This window comes from Macaca nemestrina, chromosome 7 (genome assembly GCF_043159975.1).
Source record: "Macaca nemestrina isolate mMacNem1 chromosome 7, mMacNem.hap1, whole genome shotgun sequence".
Lineage (NCBI taxonomy): Eukaryota > Metazoa > Chordata > Mammalia > Primates > Cercopithecidae > Macaca > Macaca nemestrina.
Genome location: NC_092131.1, coordinates 51,877,736 through 51,899,122, shown reverse-complemented (window position 1 = coordinate 51,899,122; position 21,387 = coordinate 51,877,736). Strand labels below are relative to the sequence as shown.

General features: G+C 39.0%; 1 protein-coding gene and 1 long non-coding RNA gene across 9 annotated transcripts in view; one reads left to right on the top strand and one right to left on the bottom strand.

Annotated features, from left to right (window-relative positions):
- Positions 1–21,387, top strand: part of LOC105473593 (pellino E3 ubiquitin protein ligase family member 2) — a 196,783-nt gene that overhangs the window by 15,668 nt on the left and 159,728 nt on the right. The gene's annotated exons all lie outside the window — the stretch shown is intronic.
- LOC105473594 (uncharacterized) lies at positions 5,171–8,786 on the bottom strand. Of its 2 annotated transcripts, XR_982334.3 has the most exons (5): positions 8,695–8,786; positions 6,923–6,998; positions 6,701–6,826; positions 6,141–6,256; positions 5,171–5,305 (listed from the first exon to the last, which is right to left on the bottom strand). It is a non-coding gene; the product is annotated as an uncharacterized lncRNA (long non-coding RNA). The 2 variants fall into 2 exon arrangements; XR_982333.3 differs by lacking the exon at positions 5,171–5,305 and having other exon boundaries at positions 6,119–6,256.

Sequence of the window (21,387 nt, the reverse complement as noted above, 5' to 3'; positions counted from 1 at the left end):
CCCCATTACATGTTCATATGACTTTCTTCTTTTTCTTCATCTTTTGTGCTTTGGCACATGCAACTCCCTCTGCCTGTTACAACCTGCTAAACTGATAGGATTTAGCCCAGGTGTCATTTCTAGCATGATGCCTTTCCTGAATCCTTCCCCTTTTCCCTCCAGTCAGGAGCAAGGATTTCTAGTGACCTTTCTGTGCCTTGTAAATGTCCCCTCCTTTAAGCGCCATGACAGAGCAGGGTCTGGGGCTCATTCAGCTGTCATCTGTCCCAGTACCTGGTGTACTTGGCACTACGTGGAGCGTCAGAATGGATTGGAAATATAAACATTCTCATAAGGATATCTTCTTCCTCCTTTTTTCTGTACCCTGATGTAGTTTGTAAGAATGTATTATTTACTTTAAAATAGGTACTTAGTTTATCTATATTTCGTTAGTTTCCTAAAAGCATTCTCCTGTTTGTGTCTTCCAAGGTAAGGTAGATTGTAAAATTATTCAACACATAACTATTATAAGTACTCATTGACAATTGACTGTCTGGTTCTCAAGTGAGACGGTGATAAATTTTAAAGTTTCCTTCTAAACTTTAAGAAAGAGAAGGGGTTACAGTCATGAGTACAGAGATGTGGCCTGAAGCTGACAGTGATTTCAGCTTTTTGCCTGAAATGATCTTTCTTAGTGTGTAGTGTTAAAGTCTCCCCAGAAAAATCAACAAACCGAAACATGTTTTGACAGTAGTGATAAAGCTTTATTTTTACTCAAAATTAGTTGCTCTGGTTTCTTTTCACTCTAAAGTCACAGATAAATATTCTATTATTTTTTCTGATAGTTATCACATCTGGCTTTTGCATTTGTATGCTTGTATTTGTGTATCTCTGGATCTTTTACTTTTCAACTCCTTTCCTTTGAATCTTAGAGAACTTTGTACTTGTAATCTATATGTGATATTTGCTGTTCAGCCAATTTTGGTGTATTCTTTTTTCATATCCCTACAAAAATACTTGCTGTTTGTTGACTTTTTTTCCTCCACCCTGCTCCTATGTTGAGTGCAGCTTATTGTATTTGAAGCAAGACTGCTGGAGTGATGCCATGAAAGTCAGCTTCAGTTTATTTTTTTCTTCCTTTTTGTCTTTCTTTTTTAAAAAAATCATTATGAGGAACCAGTAATCTTGTCAGTAAACTATTTCTTTTTGCTAGAGAGAGTTGAGTATAGCAGGAAAATATAAGCCATCTTTTTTTCTGTTTTTCTTTTATTACACCATCCCCCAATCCAATTTCCCAACCCGCCCTCCATTCGTAGAATTCTCAAATGAATATTCAGCTCCTTTCTCCATTTCTAATCTAGTTTTTATAGGGACCATAATGGATAATGAAATTTCTAAAATTCAACTTACTGATAGGATTTGTAACGCATAAAAAGGGAAATGTAATATTTTTTAAAATTACGTGTACAGAGAGCAGTGTGGTGGCATAAATTATTCTGAATTAAAGTTCTGGGTCTTAGTGGTGTCTCTGCAACCCCAGAGCTGTAGTGTAAGTGTGAAAGATACACAGACACAAATCTGGTTCTGTGAGCCTGTGTGCTGCTGCGTGAGGGGCCAGCGAGTAGAAGGGTGAGGCCTGCTGCCCAGTGTGTGCACACACCTTGGGAGTAAGTCGCAGTCCAAATGATTTGTGAATTGTGGCTTTGTGAAGTGGCTTAATGAATTTGTTCATTTAGTTTTGGTTGGATTGTAATAAGAGACTGTCTTATGGTGAGTATCTGGCCAATTATATTTTGCCTTGTAGATTTTCTTTCTGGTGTGTAATGGGTACATGATCTCAATAAAAAATGATCCAGAAATTGCAGATATTTTCTCTGATAAGTAATCCTCAAGGATGGTAGCTCAGAGATTTTGAGGGCATGTTGGTGGTTGATGAGTCAATTTATTATTGAAGATCTCTCTAAAGTGAGATTTCTTCAAGAGCTGACGTCTTTTGGCTTTCTGTTACAAATGTATCAGCTACGCGTGGTGACTATTATTAAATTGAAAACAGCTTTTATTTTTCTGATAGACTATTTTTCAAAATCTGGAACTGTTGTTTCTTCTGGACCGAAAGTAACTGGGTGAAAAAATGGATCAAGACTAAGAGAATAATATGCTGTATGTTTTGCTTGCTAAGAAAACTTAAGTGAGTGGCTGACAACCTTGGCTTTATGTAGTAAAGACCTCTGTTAACTGGAATGCTTCAGAAGAGGCATCCTTATGGACTGTGGAAGTTTTAGGTTAACTGATAATTAAGCAGAAATCTTTGTAGAGGAATTTGTTTTTTTTAATTAGAGTTTGTGATTCTGCTTTTTCTAATATAACATATGGAATCTGCTTGCATCTTTCTTTGGTGGATGAGGCTTACCTTGTTGATCTTTCTGAACATTAGTAATCATTGCGTAACACTGTAAATTTAAAAGACGTAGAAAACTGGGACCCAGTGGAATTCTCTGAAAATCCCATTTATACATTTTATTCTTATAGATAAAATTAAAACTTAAAAACCAAGTTTAAAGGATGTTTTAAAGGACAGAAGGTATTTCTGTCATCCAGGGTTCCACGGGTTCACTTAGATTCTGCATATTTGAGTTTTTGAGTATTTTCAAGGGGGTGTGGTGGAATGTTGAGGTCCACAGTGTCTCTGGTCACACCCAGAGGTTCTGGATTTAGATAGCATGGCAACAAAATAAACATGTTTACTTGGTGCATCTGCAGTGTCTATAATTTAGAAGCATCACTGCTGTCAGATTATATTTTTAACCTTTTAAACTGGCACTTTCTTGTAATACATTGGGCTGTTGAAAATCAGATTAAATCAGAGTTTCAACTGAGGAGAATTGGGACTGGAAAGCAAAGCTGGAGATGTCATATGTGATATATCATTCTCTAGAGCTGTTTAGTTAGAGGGATGCCTTTTGTTTAAATAAGAATAAAAATAATAATTGGCTACTTCAGCCCACTGATCTTGGAAATTGTTACATCCTCTGATGTAATTTATTAGTGTAACTTACTGAGTGCTAGGGGTTTTAATTGGTGCATAAAGCACAGAATTTATATGGGACTCCTGCCAAGGGTTTCACTCTAAAGTTGAATGTGTCTTTCTTTTTCTCTTTCTTTTTCTCCTCTTTCTCCTTCCCTTCCACCATCCCTCCTCTTCCTCTCCCTTCTCCACTTCTTCTCTCTGTAATTGTGCACTCTGAGATCATTACTTTCCAGGTAGACCTTGGCAGTTTGTCTTTGGCAGTTTCTTCTAGGATACATGTGGAGAAAAACCCACCAATATAGAATTAGTCTGTTTCCTCAGCTTCTTGAAAAACTACTTCACACTTCCTTGCCTTCTAGTTAGAGGTGACAGTGTTATGCCTGGCTAGTGTCTAGTCTTACGTTGACTGGACAGGTTTGCTTGGGTGTTACTGAAACAAAATGAGTTTTCACCTACCCAGTAGAAACCTGTACTGCATAAGAGGTAACAGTGTCAAGTTTATAGCTAGGAGTTAAAGATGGGATTTGTAACCTCTTTCAGAAAGTTTTATGTCTCATTATTAACACAAGCCCATAGTAACTGGTTTGTTTTTTTTTTTCTTCTTAGAAGAGAAAGGCTGTTGAGTATGTGTAGTAAGATGCATTTTTCACGTGAAATTTGAGAAGTGTCTTTCTCAGTCACTGGAGTGGGTAACAGAGAAAAAATGGACCACATAGCATGTCATTGCTCTGCCTCTGAATTAAAGTGGAGGAAAAGAATGAAACCCTATACTACCTAGAGCTTAGCGGGTCATTGGAACCTGTCCCGTTGCCAGAACAGCAGACTTCTTTTTCCAGGTTCCCTAGAGGGTACTCTGACCCTGGTTCCTTATCACCTCCAGAATGTTGCTGATTTGAATGTCTTAAGTTTGATTCTTCTGCTGAAGATCAGGCTCATGCATCTAGAAAGGAGCAGTGTAGAAACGTGCATGGCTTCCCCTTCTAGGGTATTGAGCAATATAGTTATGAAAAAGACCACTCTTTTGGTGTGTGGAGCTCTAATTTGACCATCGGTTGTTTAAAAAGCAAGGTTGTGCGATCACATTTGAGGCTGATGGATTTAAGATATTAAACTGTTCTGAGTTTATTTAAATTGCTGATGTTCTTTAGGGAGTTGAAAACATTGATCGTTGCAGAGAATTCAGAAACCTTTAAGAGTAGTGCTTGGATCATTCTCAGAACTATTAGTTGATGTCAGATATTTCAGTTTGAGGTTGGAATGAGCTCGCTTGCTCTGGGCTGCGGTTCCTTGCCTGACATCACTTCTTTACCTACGAAGTTATGGGAAGCTCCCAGTTGCACATTTCCCTTGGGCAGTCTTGTGACTGCTGCCTTTGCTGCTTCTGTATCCGTGGAGGAGGCTGCTTTGTGTGCTCAGATACTCCGCGATGTGGGTCAGCCAGGCCACATGCCTTACCTCTCCCCAGCCCGCTCTCCCTGCACCAGCTTGCCACTGATGCCTGTGTCTATTAGGTGCTCACCAGAGCGTTGCAGGGCTCAGAAAATTGCTTTCTCTAAGAACTGGCTGTTTTTGTTTAAATTAGTCATTTTCCATGAGGAGGTACAAGTAACTTCAGGAATATTCTTTGAAAATTATACATGTGTTTGGCAAAAAGGGCCACATTTCAAAACAGATAGTGCATTTCTACATAGATTTTGACACAAAGTTCCATACATTTGGAGTTAGAGTCTGATTGTGGAATTAGAAAAGGCATTTTCCAGGATTTGAGCGTTTCCTGTCTTGGGGGTCCCCTGCAACTTTTTAATCCAAGTACAGGTGATTCTGTGGTTCTTTCTTTCAAAGACTGAAAAGTATTCGTGAATTATGTTCTGCAATATCTACCTTTTATTAGACTGTGAAATGACAGCTGCTTAACAGGAATATTATAGTTTTGACTTTAGTAACTTCATAAAATGTCCTGCTTAGTACACTTAAGAACAAGTCAGATCTACTATCAGTAATGTGTGAATAATAATGGAATATTAAAATTTTAAAGGTTTGATCCAGCAAGCCTGTCTTAGCATTTATTCCGTTTCAGACTATAACTGACTTATGGCATAACTAAAATACATAGTGAGCACGTTGTTTTCGCATATTGTTAGTCTGGTAGTATCTGTCATTCATTCACTCAGCTTGTGTGAAGTCTCAATCGTGTGGTTATGGAAACGCTGAGTTCAGGTTGAAACAATGATTTCTCCTGTGTTGTTGGTTTGCCTGTTTTCTCAGGTGCCTTTTCACAGCCTGACTTTTACTTCTTTCCTGCGGACAAAGTTGATGAACATGTGGGAAGGCAATGGGAAAAAATGGGGGTTACGTGTGATTCAAGCTGGTCCAGCCCAACGGGACTGGAGGGATTTTCAGAATTGCAGGGACAGCTGGGTAGAGGGGGACTTACTAGATAAACCACAGAATCCTTAATTCTCTAACAATGTGCCTTGCTTCTCGCACACCCCAGATGATAGGGCATTGCCTACCCAATCACTTTCCTTGGTGTGGTGCTCGCTGGGGGTGGAGATAGAAGGGGAGGAAGGAAAGGAAGACAGATGGGCCAAGGAAGGTGGAGGAGGAGGGAGAGGATGGGGGAGGAGAGAGACCTTGTGGGCTGCTGAATACAGTGGGATTGAAAAATGGTGGGTTTTCTTTGTGCTTGGTAGTTTCATGATTTAATTGTCTTAGACTAGTTATGAAACTATGAAAATTGATTGATTTTTATATATTTGCTATGAGATTGCTTATTTTCTAAGGAAAGGACCCTGTAGTTTTTGTTGTGCTGTGACAGTTCGTTATCCAACTGACTTCTTACCCCCGATTTGTTGCTCCTTATTATTGTTTACCTTTCCTTTTCGTTCTTCTTCTTTGGGTACATTTTACATTTTGGTTCATTAAAAAAATTTTAGATTTACTTTTGTAACGTACCTGAAGGTCTTTTAAAAAAATTCTTACTGCCTTCTATGTTTTCAGCTTGTCCCCCCACTACACACACCTTTTTTTGTTTTTCTATATTGCAAACTTTATTTTTTTAAAGGTAATTTTCTAAAAATATGATTCTGCTATCCAGTGAGACTCTACTAGCACAGATGAAAGAAAAACTGACCCAGGAGAAGTCCTCAACAATAATCATGTCACACACCACTCCCAATTCGGCAGTCTTTATAGTTGGTAAAATTCAGCTCCTTTCTTTGGAAGGGGTGGTGCAAACCAGCTTCTTTACTAAAAAAAAAAGGAGGTGAGATTTTAGTATTTGAGGTTTGTCATTTGTAGGGCAGCTCATTGCTGTTCAAACTGGCTTTCATCAGAAATGAATGATTAATTTATTCTGAAAATGGACCTTTCCTCCTTCCCCCTTCTCTTTTTCCTCCCTTGTTAACGTCTGAGCACATGTCTGAATGAAATGGAAATATAGCTCTGTTGATTATAGCTAAATCATGCATCATGCCTCAAACATGTATAATTTAGAGCTGGGTGCTTCAGTTGAGTGCTCTTACATCTGAAAGGTTTGTAATTTTACAGAACTGATGCATGCTTCTCATTAATGTCGTCAGGACTTGTAAAGAATAGTTAATAACAGCCTCCTCCTCCCAAAGCACAAGCACATTCCTTCTACCCCATTGTACTTATTCATTTAAAATGAGTTAAAACCATATCAATGGTTACTTGAAATGAAAGCCATTTGAATATATTCTTGTTAGGTGCAAATTAATTTAATTCTTCAAAAGTAGTCAAAGCAACAGTAGATACAACAGTGTCTCCTTAAGTTCTATTTTGCCGTCACAGTGAGGTCTAAAAAGAAAAGGACATGAAATTTAATCAAACCTTGGAAAACAACTTCTGTTTTGAAAACAAGTTTTTGAAAGTTTCTAAGTCAAGACTACCTACATTAAAGAGTTATATGCAGATGCAATGCAGTCCTCAGGATCATATGCCTCTTTAAGAGGATGTTTGTCAACTTCTCCTGATGGAATAATGGCAGGGAAGAAGAATATTGGAGACTTAAAAGTGTTTTAGTTTTTAACTTTATCCCAAGGACTTAGTAGTGTTTTCAGTTTGAAATTTTGGTTTAACCACAAGATGGAAAAATTGACGATGCAAGAACTAGTGCACACGGGATCTAATGGGCAAGTTGGGTGGTGACTTGGTATCAGGGGAGCATCACTGTTCATCCCGAGGTATAGGAGGGAAGGCCAAGAGAATGGCAAAGATGCATGAAGCTGGCGGGTTTGCTGGCCTGGGCATGGGGATGCTGACATAGCAGCTGACCATTGATTTCTGTCCTTTTTCCCTGACTACTGTATTGTTTAGTTGTGCTGAGGAGAGCATTAGTTCAGGAGTATAAAAATAGTCGTTTTGTCTGGTTTGGTGAGAACCCAAAGGCTATGGCAAGGCTTGGACCATCAGGGAGGGATGGCTGTTCATAGTACTGAACAGTTTCCTGGGAAGTCTGGGATTCCCTTGCATAGATGAAAGTAAAACTTGTTTCAGTCAACTTAAGACGAAGTTTCTGTTTGATTCATAATGAAAATGCTTAACATTTTCCAGGCATTATTCTGTTTACTGTGTGTATGGGTCCGGGAAAATTAAATGTAGGAAGAGATGTCATCAGACCAGAATCTTGTATGTGCTCTCCTGTGCCCTCAGGGCTTTTGTCAGGAAGGATGTTAGGACTGACAAGGCAAGACTGGCTGGCACAAGAATGGCCAGTTAGGCAACTAAACATCTTTTCCTCTTTGGCCTGTTAGGTTTTTTCCTGAGGTGGAATTTGCCTCACAGTTTTTAGGAGATAATTTATTTCATAGACCATGTAGTCTGTTCTTACGTGGCTATGAAGAAATGTCCGAGACTGGGCAATTTATAAACAAAAGAGTTTCAATTGACTTACAGTTCGGGATGGTTGGGGAGGCCTCAGGAAACTAACAATCGTGGCACCTGATTGTAAGGCGCCTCTTCACGGCAGCAGGAGAGAGAGTGAGGCAAGCAGGGAAAATGCCAAATGCTTATAAAACTATCAGATCTCATGATACTACCATGAGGACAGCGTGGGGGGAACCACCCCCCTGATTCTGTTACCTCCACCTGGCCCAGCCCTTGACACGTGGGGATTATTACAGTTCAAGGTGAGATTTGGGTGGGGACACTGAGCCAAACCATATCAGACCCTATTCCTGGATTTGAATTATTAGTATTTCATGACAAGGAAAATTCCTTGTAGCGTTGTACAAAGGCCTTCATAAGCTTAAACAAATGCAAAGGGTGTTACTTGTGGCTATTCAGTACCACATCAGTGTAGTTCTGATCTTTTCCAGCTCTAGAGAGTTCTTGTATTAGCAGTCGTCTCTTAAGTTACTGTGATTTGAGTCTACCTGTCCCCCTTGGAAATAAGAGGTCACCGTGGCTCTTAGATAGCGACACTGATCTCTGCTTCACCTGTAAAATTTTGGCTTACCCTTTAAAGTTAAAACAAACTCAGGGTTTCAAGTAAATAGGCAACAAATACATTACTCATTTAGAAATCTGTTGGACGGAATCAAGACATGCCACTTCTTGAATGCTATTATCTCTAACTGGAGGCTTGCTCCTACCCACTGCACCGTCTGAGAATATAGTGGGCTTGTGAGAGGAAACTCCCACTGAGCCATTAGGCTCCCATTTACCTAGTAACTCGCCCCTGGATGCCTCACAGTCGCTAAGTTGTCAGAGTTAGGAATTTAATACTTAGAAGTGGTGGTGAGCTCCATGCGTGGGGATGACATCATAGTAGTATCTGTAACCTAGAACCTGGCAGAGGCCTAGAATATTGTGGGGGCTTAGTAGAAATGTATTAAACAAGGAATGAATGAATCAATCTTCCACACCCTTCTCTTTGCATACACATTTACACATAATTACATATATATTTGTCCTTTACAAAATTCTCAGTTTGATTTTTTTTCCTTCCAGGCCAGTTCAGTTCCTTTTCATTGTAAATGAAGAGGATGAGGTTATGGCATACTTTTTTTTTTTTTTAAAGCACTAAAGATTGCTATTTATAATACTTATTTTTAATAAAAATAGGAGCACATAGCCTTCATGTTTCAAATAAAAAAGATGAAAAAAACTACTGCCCTATTTTTTTAAGTTTAAAAAATTATAGGACCAGATTTAGATCTTTTTAAACTACAGCTTTTTTTGTTTGCTTTTCATTTTGATCTTGTGTAAAAATGGTTCAACTAGTACAGAGTGTTCCCGTATATCCTTCATGCTTCTTCTAGTATCAGTTTTCATATTTATGGAAAAATTATGGAGCCTGGAAATCAACAATGGTACAGTATTATTACTGAAACTACAGATCTTCTATGAATTTCACCAGTTTTTCCCCAATCCCTTTTTTTCGGTTCCACAATCCAGTCCAGTATCTCACATTGCATTGGTTGTCATGTCTCCTTATTCCCTTCTTTCTAATCTGTGACAGTTCCTCAGTCTTTCATGACCATGACTCTTTTGTTGAGCACTGGTCGGTTATTTTGTAGACTGCCTCTCAATTTGGGTTAGTCAAGGCTATCCAGTTTTGTCTAGAAGTCCATTGAAGTAATGTGTTCTTAGTGTATCACAGCTGGATACATTGTATACAAATGATGATGAAATTTGTCTTACCTTGATCACTTAGTGAAGGTGACGTCTGCTTAATTCTCCTCTGTAGTTAGTATTATTCCTTTGTAATTGATAAATATCTTGGGGGAGACACGTTGAGATGAATTTTCAGGTTTTCCCTTAGACTTTCACCCACTGATTTTAGCATCCATCAGTAGATCTTGCCTGCAAGTCATTTCTGTGATGTTTGCCTAATGGTGATTTTGTATTTCCTTTATTTCTTTTATGTTTATTGGAATTCTTCCATAAGGAAGCTCTGTCCCTTCTCCTTTATTTAAATATTTATTCAGTTTTTTATATCAAAATGGAATTTCAGATATTTATTTTGTCCTATGATTATAATCCAAAGGAGTAAATTATTATTTACTTTTTTGCTCAAACTGTTTCAGCTTTGGCCATTGTGAGTTCCAGCAGGTTGGCTCCTGTGTCCTTTTGACCTGCCCCATTGGGCACTTGCTTGATTTTTGGTAGCATATGGTGTTTTAGGTGCACCTTGTATGTTCCCTGTCTCAGCCTGCAATCAACCACTTTTTCACAGAGCCTTATTTCCTTTTATTAGAGGATGATATTTAGAAGCCAGGATCTGGGTGCTAATTGAACTCACTGCTTCTGGATTATCATTGCTTCCAGACCCTCTCAGTGGAGAGCTAGGAAGAACATGCGTGTATACTAGCCTATGCTTGTATATACATCTATATTTATTTCTGTATACATGTATTTGTGTGTGTGCATGTGTATACTCATACTGTACTACCGCTGATTCCAGTCTAACGCCCTAAGAATCATTCTAGCCTTCTCTCTTCCCTTGTAACTTCTTTCATAGACAGTGAGAAACTTAGTTCTCATTACTACAGCATATTTACCTCTTTGTTCAATCCTATTGTATCATTGAGGATTCAATCAGAGAAACAGAACTAGCAAGAGATATATTAAAAAGATTTCTTGCAAAGAATTGGCTTGTGTGATTGTGGGGCTGGCTTGGTCAGTCCAAAATCCATAGAGCAGGCTGCCAGGAAAGACAGACTAGAACTCTTGGGCATGAGCCAAAGCTGCTGTCCACAGGGGGGATTCTTCAGGGAAACCAGAGTTCTGCTCCTAAGCCTTTTCATCTGATTCAATCCCCAGGCTATCTAGGAGAATCTCCTTTATGTAAATATAACTGATTATGGACTTTAAAAACATCTACAAGATATCTTCATAGCAGCATGTAGATTAGTGTTTGAATAACTAGGGACAATAATCTGGTTGAATTGACACATAAAACTGGCCATCACACCTAATATATGCATAATATAGTTACAAAATTGCTAATATGATACACACAATTATAACATTTGTGAAATTATAAAGAATTGTAAAATTTACAGACATGATGAATGTAAAATAGCACTGTTCAGAATCTCTAATTATACCTTTTATTTATAATCTTGTTGGGCCTCTTGCCCTGTAACTCCAGCCCTGTCTTGCCCTGTAACCTCAGCACTTAGTATGGGGCCTGGTACAGGAATAAAAGGAATAAGGATTTCTATCCTCATATTTCTTTATTACTGACTTTACTCTTTGCCAGTATTTCCATTACAGGAGAAGAGGGATGTGGAAGACCCAGTTTGGAAGGGATTAGAAAAAGACCAAAAAGTGGGTGTTAGGTTAAGTCCTGGATTCTAGGTGTATTGCTATGAAGAACTTCCTGAGACTATGTTCTTTATAAAGAAAAGAGGTTTAATTGGCTAACAGTTCTGCAGGCTGTGCGGGTAGCGTGGCTGGGGAGTCCTCAGGAAACTTTCAATCATGGAGGAAGGCAAAAGGCAGGCACATCCTCACATGGCAGAGCAGGAGAGAGAGAGTGAAGGGGAAGGTGCCATATACTTTTAAACAACCACATCTCATGAGAACTCTTATCAATCATGAAACAGCGCTAGGGGGATGGTGCTAAACCATTAGAAACCACCTCCATGATCCAGTCACCTCCCACTAGGCCCCATCTCCAACACTGGGGATTACAATTCAGCATGAGATTTGGGTTGGGTCACAGCCAGATCATATCTCTAGGAAGATGTTTCATAAATGTTCTTTTTGCCTCTGGTTAATCTTGAAATAGTTCAGTGAATGACAGATCTGTTTCATTCACAGAATGCCTGCTTTCCCTCCCTTCCCCACACCTTTCCACTCCTTCTACAAGTTCTGCTTAGTTAGGTTTTATACCTTTGAGAGCAGGATAACTCCCCATGGTTTAAAGTTCCAGAATAGATTAGCTGAGGGCATTATCAGACAGTAACAGTTCACATTTTTGTTGTTTGGAGTAGCAGCAGAATGCAAACTATCATTTATTCAACCATATTTTATGAGGATTTTTCCTATGCCATGCATTTGGGCTACAGAAAGGAAAAGATATGGCTTTTGCTATGAAAGGATATATATTCTAGTGTACTGTTTCTCTAATTTGAGTAACATATGGTTCTGTTTCAAATGGAAAAGAACTATCTGAACTCCCAATGTTGACTTACGTTACTTTTGTTATAATATTACATAAGTGTGTAAAAACCTGTAACTAGGAATAAGCACCTTATGCTTATATATTTTTTACAGCTATAAACCACAGCCAGTTTGTAATGAAATATAAAACTATAAAGCCATTGAAATCCAAACTGACCGTATTAATTTAATGTGACAGATGACACTGTTTTGCTAAAACAAAAGGACTATTTGCAATACAAAATATTGTATTGACTCATCCAGGCAGAGGTTTTTGAGTTCAGACTACCTCTCCTGTGTGGGATGACTCAGTGTTCCCTGTTCTGTGTCGGAAATGCTGAAGTCCTGGTTCTTGTGGAGTGCAGTATGATTTCATTTGGTCTTCTCTTGCCCCAAATGCATCATCTGGGTAGTAGGTCTGCCTCTTGGTTTTTTGTTAGTGACAGACAATGGAAAGGGTAACAGTTTGCCCCATCATGACTCTGAATGCAGTACAAACTGGCCCTGAGAAAGAAGATTTAAAAATAGGCTTCTTTACATATTGTGGACCCCTAAGAATAGGTCCATGAATCTCCCTTCGAGACACATTGGTTCCGTGGAGAGAGAGGTGCAAACATACTTTCACCATATGATGTGCTCATTGCTGTACTGGAAGTTCGTATAAGGTACCATCTGATGGTAGGAGAAGTTGTGAGCATTAGGTTGAAACTTGAAGAATGAGAAGGATTTTGCCAGACTGACATGTAAAGGAGGGCATTTCCAGCCGGACTAACAGCATGTACACAGTCATAGGGTCTTGGAAGAATGGGTGGTTCTGTACTACTGGAATACAGTACAAACTTGTGAAGTTGAAAGTAGCATTCTAGCACAGTCTTTATTAGGGAATTCTTATGTTTGCATGATGAGAGATAAATTTTACTCGTGTAATAACATTATAAGATAAAGGTCTTCTTTTTTTTCTTCTTCTTTACTGAGGTGTTCTTTATATGCCACACCTTACCTACTTCAGCATAGTTCAGTGGTTTAGTAAATTTACATATTACTTTACGTATTCATCACCACAGTCCAGTTCAGAATACTTTCATCACCGTACAGTGTTCCCTCCTGCCAGTCTGTGGTTAATTCCTGTGCTCGTCTCAGCTCTAGGCAACCACTGATCTGCTCTTTGTCTCTATAATTTTGCCTTTTCTAGAAATTTTGTAACGTAGGATCACACAGGATTTAGTCTTTTGTGTCTGGTGTCTTCCACTTAACATCATGTTTTCAATAGTCATCCATGTTGTAGCATGTATAAGCACTTATTCCTTTTTATGACCAAGTGATATTCCATTGTATATCAATGGCCATGCCACATTTTGTTTATGTGTTGATAAGTTAATGGACAGTTGGATTGTCTTCAAGTTTTGGCTATTATGAATAGTGCTGTTATGGACATTTGCTTGCAACTCTTTGCGTGGATGTATGTTTTTCTTTGGTAGATACTTAGTAGTGGATTTCCTAGGTCTTGTGATGAGATGCTGTACCATCTTACTGAGTTTATTGTATTACTGGCAACAAACCATAGTGTTGTCATTTGCATTTATGGTGAACAGCAGCACATGTACGTGGGGCAGAGGGAATGAGAAGATATGAAAATCACTGGTGGGATGGCTTCTTTCTTTGTCTCTCACTTAACATTCTGAATTCCTACACCAGCACCAAATTGCATAGAATGGCATTCTGAGGATATAACTTTCTTCTTCCTGAAGTTTAACGTTTATATTAATTCTTTTTCTCTTTATGAGCTCTGGTTTTATGTGAACTATTTGTCGATCTGTGGAATCTAGAAAAATATAGTGATCCCCAACTGGGCTAAAACAACACTGTTATAATTCTCTGTCTTGTGATGGAATTCGCTGGCCCTAGCCTTTTAGAAAGTTAGGCAAAAGCTATAAATATGTAGGAGGAAGAGCAGATATTTTGAGGTGTGTGGTTTGGGTATGTGTTAAAAAGGAAAACTAGAGTACTGTTATGTTATTACCCGTGTGGCATTTTGACCACAGCCTTATTAGTCTGACAGATTGTCTTGGAATCAGATTTGGTACAAGACTTCATGGTCTGTGTAACTGAACCTGGGAACAGTTCAGTTTAGGTTTGGTGTTTTAATAGCATTAGATGAGAAATACAGATTACTGAATACCTTTGGGTCATAATATAAAGTTCAGCACCAGATCGTTGTCTTTCCCTGGTAAATCCACTTCCTTATGCTGGATTCTGTCTCTGGGCAGCTGGCACTATGAGCTGTGCAAACCGGAACCTGGAGGTCAGCCCGGATCCTTCCCTCACCCCTCATGTCATATAAATCCCTGAGCTTTTTTTACTTCCTTATGTCCAATCTGACTTCTCTTTTCTATCCCAGACTTGCCTGTAGCCTCCTTATTCCTTTTCATCTTTTCTCCATTCCAGTCCATCCTTCACAGTGCTAACCAGAGAGATCTATTAAAAATGAAAAGAGCTGTGACCCAGTTAAGATTTATGTAAAAATGTGTATGTGTATGTGTGTTGACTCTAGGATAAGGTGTAAATGTTCTGTGGTGTAAAAGGGCCTTCACAGTACGGGCCCTGCTCACATCAGCCCCCTCTGTGTCCTCATGTACAGGCTGCAGCCTATTCTTGGAGCTTCTCAGGTGGTCCATGTGCTCTTGCTTCCAGGCCTTCGCAGATCCTGCTCTGGCTGTCCGGGACACCCTGTCCTCCCCAGCCCTTGTCTGCTCTGAACATATAAATTTAAGGCTCAGTGTAGGGGCCCCTGCTGCCCGAAACCTTCCCACACATCTTTTCCCTCCTCTCTTCCTCTCTTCTGTGTTGTTCTGCGAGCACTTTTGCAAACCTTCCTGTTGTCCTTTGTCCCCAGGGACTGTAGCAGTGTGTTCTGCTCCTCTGCTGAACTGTGCGCTCCTGGTAGCAGGGACTTTTCTTACATGTTTGTGACCCTGGCGTCTGGTCCTATGCTTGGCACAAGTGAATACTCCACAAGGCTTTTTCAGATGAAGAGGGAAGGAGGAGTGAGGGAAAATGGGGGATGGGAGCAGCAGATACTTGTGAGAAGTGAGAGGCAGCCCATGAATATCGGAGGAGGAGGTGTGTGGGTAACCCTGTCTTTCAGGAAGGCTGAGACCCAAACCCATTCACTGATGGGAAAGAGCTTCATGAGAGAGGCCACCCCCTTAGCTTGTTTCGGTCATCAAAGACCTTGTGCTAAGAAAATGTAGACTGACATTTCACCCAAATTCTTTAAACTAGGGTTTAAATATTTTTGGCCTTAGTATGTATGGATCCTTCTGTGAAGGCAGATAAAACATTCTAACCAGGGTTGTAATAAAATTGAAACAAGAGTTGTTAGATGCCAAAATGGGTGAACCGACTAGGTAAGTGTTAAATTACACATCCGTGGTTATTGAAAAGTGAGGGCTTTGCAAACAACGTACTTTTCCCTGTTTAACTTTCTTCTTATGCATAGTTCTGCTTTATGTATTCTGGTAAGATATTCTGCACACTGCAGCTTGTTCTTTGTCCTTTTTTATTTCTACAACTTGCCAAGTGTAATCACATGTGGAATTATGCCTTACAAAATAAGAATGCCTGCCTCAAGGAGCATGGGCGTCTAGGACGAAAATGCTATGAGAGAAGAAATGTAAGAATATGTCTTATCAGCAGGTATTTCTCCATTTGGCTCATGGTTCAGTTTGCATGGAGATTGGAGCCCACCTTTTACTTTTTTTTTCATTTTTAAAACTACATCACATTGTGAAATCTTTTTTGTTATTTTGGTAGATTAATTTTTACCTGACCTTCAGAAGTCATGTTGCCTCAGTTCATTTCCAGATTATCTCACTTTGCAGTATCTCTGAAAAAATCTTAAAATCTCTAAAATATTGTATATGTTGTGTTTTGTTTCTTGGTCTAAAAGCTCAAGTATCTTTTAGGGATTAATACAAATATTTTGTGTTTTACTTTCATTAAAGATGTTTAATGTCTTTCCTCCCATGTATATAAAACATGCATTTTCCTGCCTTCTTCCTTTTTTGGTGCTGGTCGGAGATTTAACAAGTCTTGCTTCCCTGTAACTCTCTATGCTGCTCCAGCTACCTAGTGGATGGGATTGATAGTTTTCCTAGAAATCTATGTTACAGACATTAGTAATATTGTTATTAAGAGGAAAACGTTAATAACTTTAGTTATGCTTGCTACCTTCCCTCTCAAGTGCTTGAGATGTAAGGATAAATAAGGTAAAGTGCTTTGATCTCTTCAAAAGCAAAGTAGTTTGAGGAGGAAATACTGTGGGGATTAAGTCCCTGGCAGAAAGCACGGCGTAACTGTCAAGTGTGTCTGGTGGTTAACATTAAGATGCAGTGTTAACTGCCAATATGCCAGCTTGAAGGAAACCATTTCCCCATGTATAAGCCAAAATAAAGAAATTCATTTAGATAGAGTTTAAGAATGAAGATGTATTTTAATGAATGCTATGTATGTTAATTAATCCAATGTAATCTCATAATTGATCCCATTTTCTATTACCCATATGTTTAGTTTTTTGAAAAATTATTTTAAGTGTACTCAGTAGTCACTCTAAGATAAATGATTTTTTTGTCAGACTAGCCTATATCTGACATACTACTCAGTATTAGAGTATTTATTAATGAGTTTTGGGAGTAGGTAATTAACATAACTAAGAATGTTTAAGTATCTGTTTATATATTTTGAGGTATTTATAGTACTTGGAAAATATCTTACAACCTTTTATTTCCAAGATTCTAAATATTTGAAGGACTGTCAGGTAGAAAAGTGGCAGACTTACTTGCATTGGTTAAGAGGGCTTGATACGGACATTGAGTAAAAACGACAGAGAAGCCAAGTTTAACATAATATACAGAAAACCTTTACTAGGGACGTGAGCTGGCCTTCTGTGGCTGTACTCCATCCAGTTGGGACAGCTGGTCGGCCAACCCTCTGTCTCAGAGCTCGCAGAGTGGATTCTGGGCAGCACTGGAGTGGCTGGACCAGGTGATGCACAGGATTCCTTCACCCTTGACCCTGAGAAATCTGATGTAACTTTATGGATAAGAAGATTGAAGTTTAAGGAGATGAAATGGTTTTGTCTTTTGCATGTTAAGAACTATGAAAATGAAAGATTCAGGCACCCTTGCCGTCTTTGTGGCTGGAACTTAGAAATAAACAGTGAAAAATGAGATTGAAGTAGGTGCTTCTGACAGTGTTGCCTGCCTGCCCATACCCACCCACAGCACCCCGTGTGGCCTCTTTGCAGCATCTTTGGTGACTTGGAGCAGTTGCAGGGTTTAACGCCACGTGGCCTTTGCCTGTGTCATTCTCCTGTTGCTCCCTCCCTCGTCCCCCATTTACCTCATGAATTTTTACTTCTATCCATTGCATTGTTCTGCAGTTACCACCTCTGTGAACTCACTTTTGATCCTCACTTATCTTTACCCCATGGTTACTGCTCATCCTTGCTGGCCCCAGGTACTTCAACTGTGATGCTTCCTTGCTATTTTACACAGACCTGTTCTAGAACAACATTACATACTGTAAGTGTTTCACATTTCTCAAGGGGCTGAACTTCCTCAGTGCATTGTGTGACCTTAATAATACCTCAACCGTTAGAATGTAGTTGTTCAGCTAGGACCTGAAGTCACAGTGTTTGTTCATCCCAGTTCTGCTGCTTCTTAGATCCACGATGATGAACAAATTACTTAACCAGCACCCCAGTTTCTCTTCTCTTAGATGAGGATATTAACAGGGCCTCCCCCATAAGTTTAAGATTAACTGAGTTAATATATGTAAAGTGCTTAGAACAATATCAGGTAAGCATTTAGTAAGTTATAGTTACTATCTGGACTAAAGCTGAGAAACAAGTTTTATTAAGAAACAAATTATTAGTAGTTTATTTAAGAAGACAAAGTTCTGGGCCAAAAGAAAATGAGATTAAGCTGCTCTTAACAAAGATAACCCAAAGACACCTAAGTCATATAGTTGAAATTTAGTAGATGTTTCCTCTCTCATCAAATAGCCCAAAGTTGAGTAGCCCAAGGCTGCTGTAGTCCACAGGATCGTTCAGGGACCCAGCTTCCATTCATGCCGTTACTCCCAGGTAGCTGGTCCCACTCACATAGTAGAAGCTGCCCTGTCTCCAGTCTGTGTTCCAGCATTCAGGGAGGAGAAAGGCCAGGGAATGTGGTTTCAACTTTAAGGAGAAGAGCCAAAAGTTGTACTTATGGTCACATCCCTTTGTCCCAAACAATTATGTGGCCACACCTAGCTGCAAGGGAAACTGAGGGAGTGGTTAGATTCCCAGTTCTGCCACTTAAGGCTGTAAGACTTTGGGAAAGCCTTTTAACCTCTCTGTATCTGCTTTCTTATCCATAAAATGGGGGTAATACGAGTACCTACTTCATGGGGTTATGGTGGGAATTACATCATCTTAATACACATGAAGGATTCTGGACAGGGCTTGACACAAAAGAAGCATTATATAGATGTTAGAAGTTGTAATTGTTCTTTTACTAAAAGGAAGACGGGAAGATGAGTATTGAGGGACAATTAACAGTCTGTGTATGAGAGGAAAACCAGAGACTGGAGCTCTGCAGCCTGCCTCATTATTTGAGGTTTCTGGGTGGCCACCAACTTACTATAATTATTCAAGGTCCCAGGAACTTCTCAGCTCTATCTAAGTCTGTCCTGCCCAGGTCTTGTTTAGACCTCCCTTGGGTCAGTCTGAGAAAGGTTTATTATCTTGTGTTTATGGCTTTTATCTCTTAATTTTTCATATATATTTCTTCCTTCACTATAGCTTGTCATTAATATACCAAGGAAGTAAAGAAAACATTCTGTGTATAACCATATCAGTTTATAATTAGAATGTTAATTCTTTCTTACAGTAGATAAATTTGTAAAAAGATGGCTGTAAGATGAAGTTTTCACATATTGAAATTCATTTCCAGTTGATGTCAGTTAGAAAATGTGGATTAGTGGGAACATAGGCAATATGCATTCTAATTATTTCTGACTCCTTTTTCTCCAAGACATCATCCCATGTCTTCATCTAGTGAGGTGGGCTTTGTGGTACTGTATGTCTACACACCTACCTCTGCGGTTCCAAAAGGAGCTGCTTAGAGCACTATTCCAGAAATGATTATGTGTGCCATGATAGTAAGAGAGTGGGTCAAGTATACTCGGGAAATATTGCATGTTGTTTTTTCCACCTGGAGATTCATAACTCTTTGAATCTTATTATATTAGCATTTTTTTAAAAAGCATGAGAAAGATGATAAAACCCTGTTTAATTTTGTTTAGATCTCTTCACAAACTCATTTGCAGATGAATTTTTTTGGCTTATTGGTTTGTTATTGGCTATAGCCATTTGGGAAAATGGGGTTTTTGTATATAATGATTTTGGCAGTATGAGAGAGCCTAATCTATCCGAGTTGCTTGTGGTTTCTGCTCTTAATTGTCATTAGTGTCAAGCTTAAAGATACAGCTTACTACCCTGTTCAGCTAGAGAGAAAGTAGCAAAAAGATGGTCACTGGTGAGAGAAAAGGGTTAGGCACTGCCTGATTCATGGTGTTGACAACTCTCTTCTTTTAGGAATTGATCCAATACAAACTTTTCAGACTGAAATGTTTTCAAAAGTGTGTCCTTAGGCCCTAGAAACCAATTTTGTATGCTAATGATAAATTACATGAGTTAAAAATTTGACTAACATTCTATATAAAAGAATTAAATATACCTATGTGAGGAATATCTGTAGTAAAAGCAGAAACTTGAGATTTAATTTAAAAAATAAAGTATAAGAATGATAGGTACATAAAGTTTTTTGTAAACAGCTTCCCCAACTGTTTTGTGTATTTAAAATGGAGGTCATCACCCTGCATCCTGAAAAACCGAGTTCTTTTCTTGTGTTAGAAATAATCTGTGCATTGGTGTTTGTGAATGTAGCTGTTTAATACTTTAGGTACATGGTGGCCTTCTACTGAGTATAAATTTAAACCCTCTTCTTATGGTAAGGGTTGATTTTGTTTCTGGCTTCTGTTTCAAATGTAAATTGAGTAATACTGTACCATTATAAATTAAAACAATGAAGACACCTTATTTAACAAAGTATACACTTTTAACAATGTTTAATTCTGGTTTAAATATGCTCAATATAGACATTTAGAAGATATAGAAAAATATAAATAATTAAATTACCCATATCTAATGGCTGTCATCCACTGTTAGTATTTTGGTGTGTTTATTTTAGTTTTTCTTATGCATATTAAAAAGTTTCAACATGTTTAAGGGTTGATGCTGGCCGGGCGCAGTGGCTCAAGCCTGTAATCCCAGCACTTTGGGAGGCCGAGGTGGGTGGATCACGAGGTCAGGAGATCGAGACCATCCTGGCTAACACGGTGAAACCTCATCTCTACTAAAAAACACAAAAACGTTAGCCGGGCGAGGTGGCGGGTGCCTGTAGTCCCAGCTACTCGGGAGGCTGAGGCAGGAGAATGGCAGGAACCCGGGAGGCGGAGCTTGCAGTGAGCCGAGATCACACCACTGCACTCCAGCCTGGGCGACAGAGCGAGACTCTGTCTCAAAAAAAAAAAAAAAAGAGTTGATGCTATATGTACATTTGTATATTTTGGTTTACACAATTTTTTTCATTGCTATTAATTTGTAGTAAACATAATTTCATCATGTAGAATTACACAGTCTACTTGATTCATTGTTATTGAACACTGATACGGTTTGGCTCTGTGTCCCCACCCAAATCTCATCTGAAATTGTAATCTCCAGGTGTCTAGGGAGGGACCTGGTGGGAGGTGATTGTATCATGGAGTGATTTCCCCCATGCCTTTCCCATGATAGTGAGTGAGCTCTCACGAGATCTGTTGGTTTTTAAGTGGCAGTTCCCTCCATTCTCTCTCCTGCTGCCTTGTGAAGAAGGTCCTTGCTTCCCCTTTGCTTTCAGCCATGATTGTTAATTTCCTGAGGCCTCCCAGCCATGCTGAACTGAGTCAATTAAACATTTTTCCCTTATAAATTACCCAGTCTCAGGGAAGTTCTTTATAGCAGTAGGAAAATGGACTAATACAGACATTCATGTTTACATTTTTTCCCCTTGTAAACAGTGACATAATTAACATCTTTGTACATAAAACTTGGCTTACATTTCAAATTTATGTCCTTAGGGTAGATCCCTCAAATTAGAATT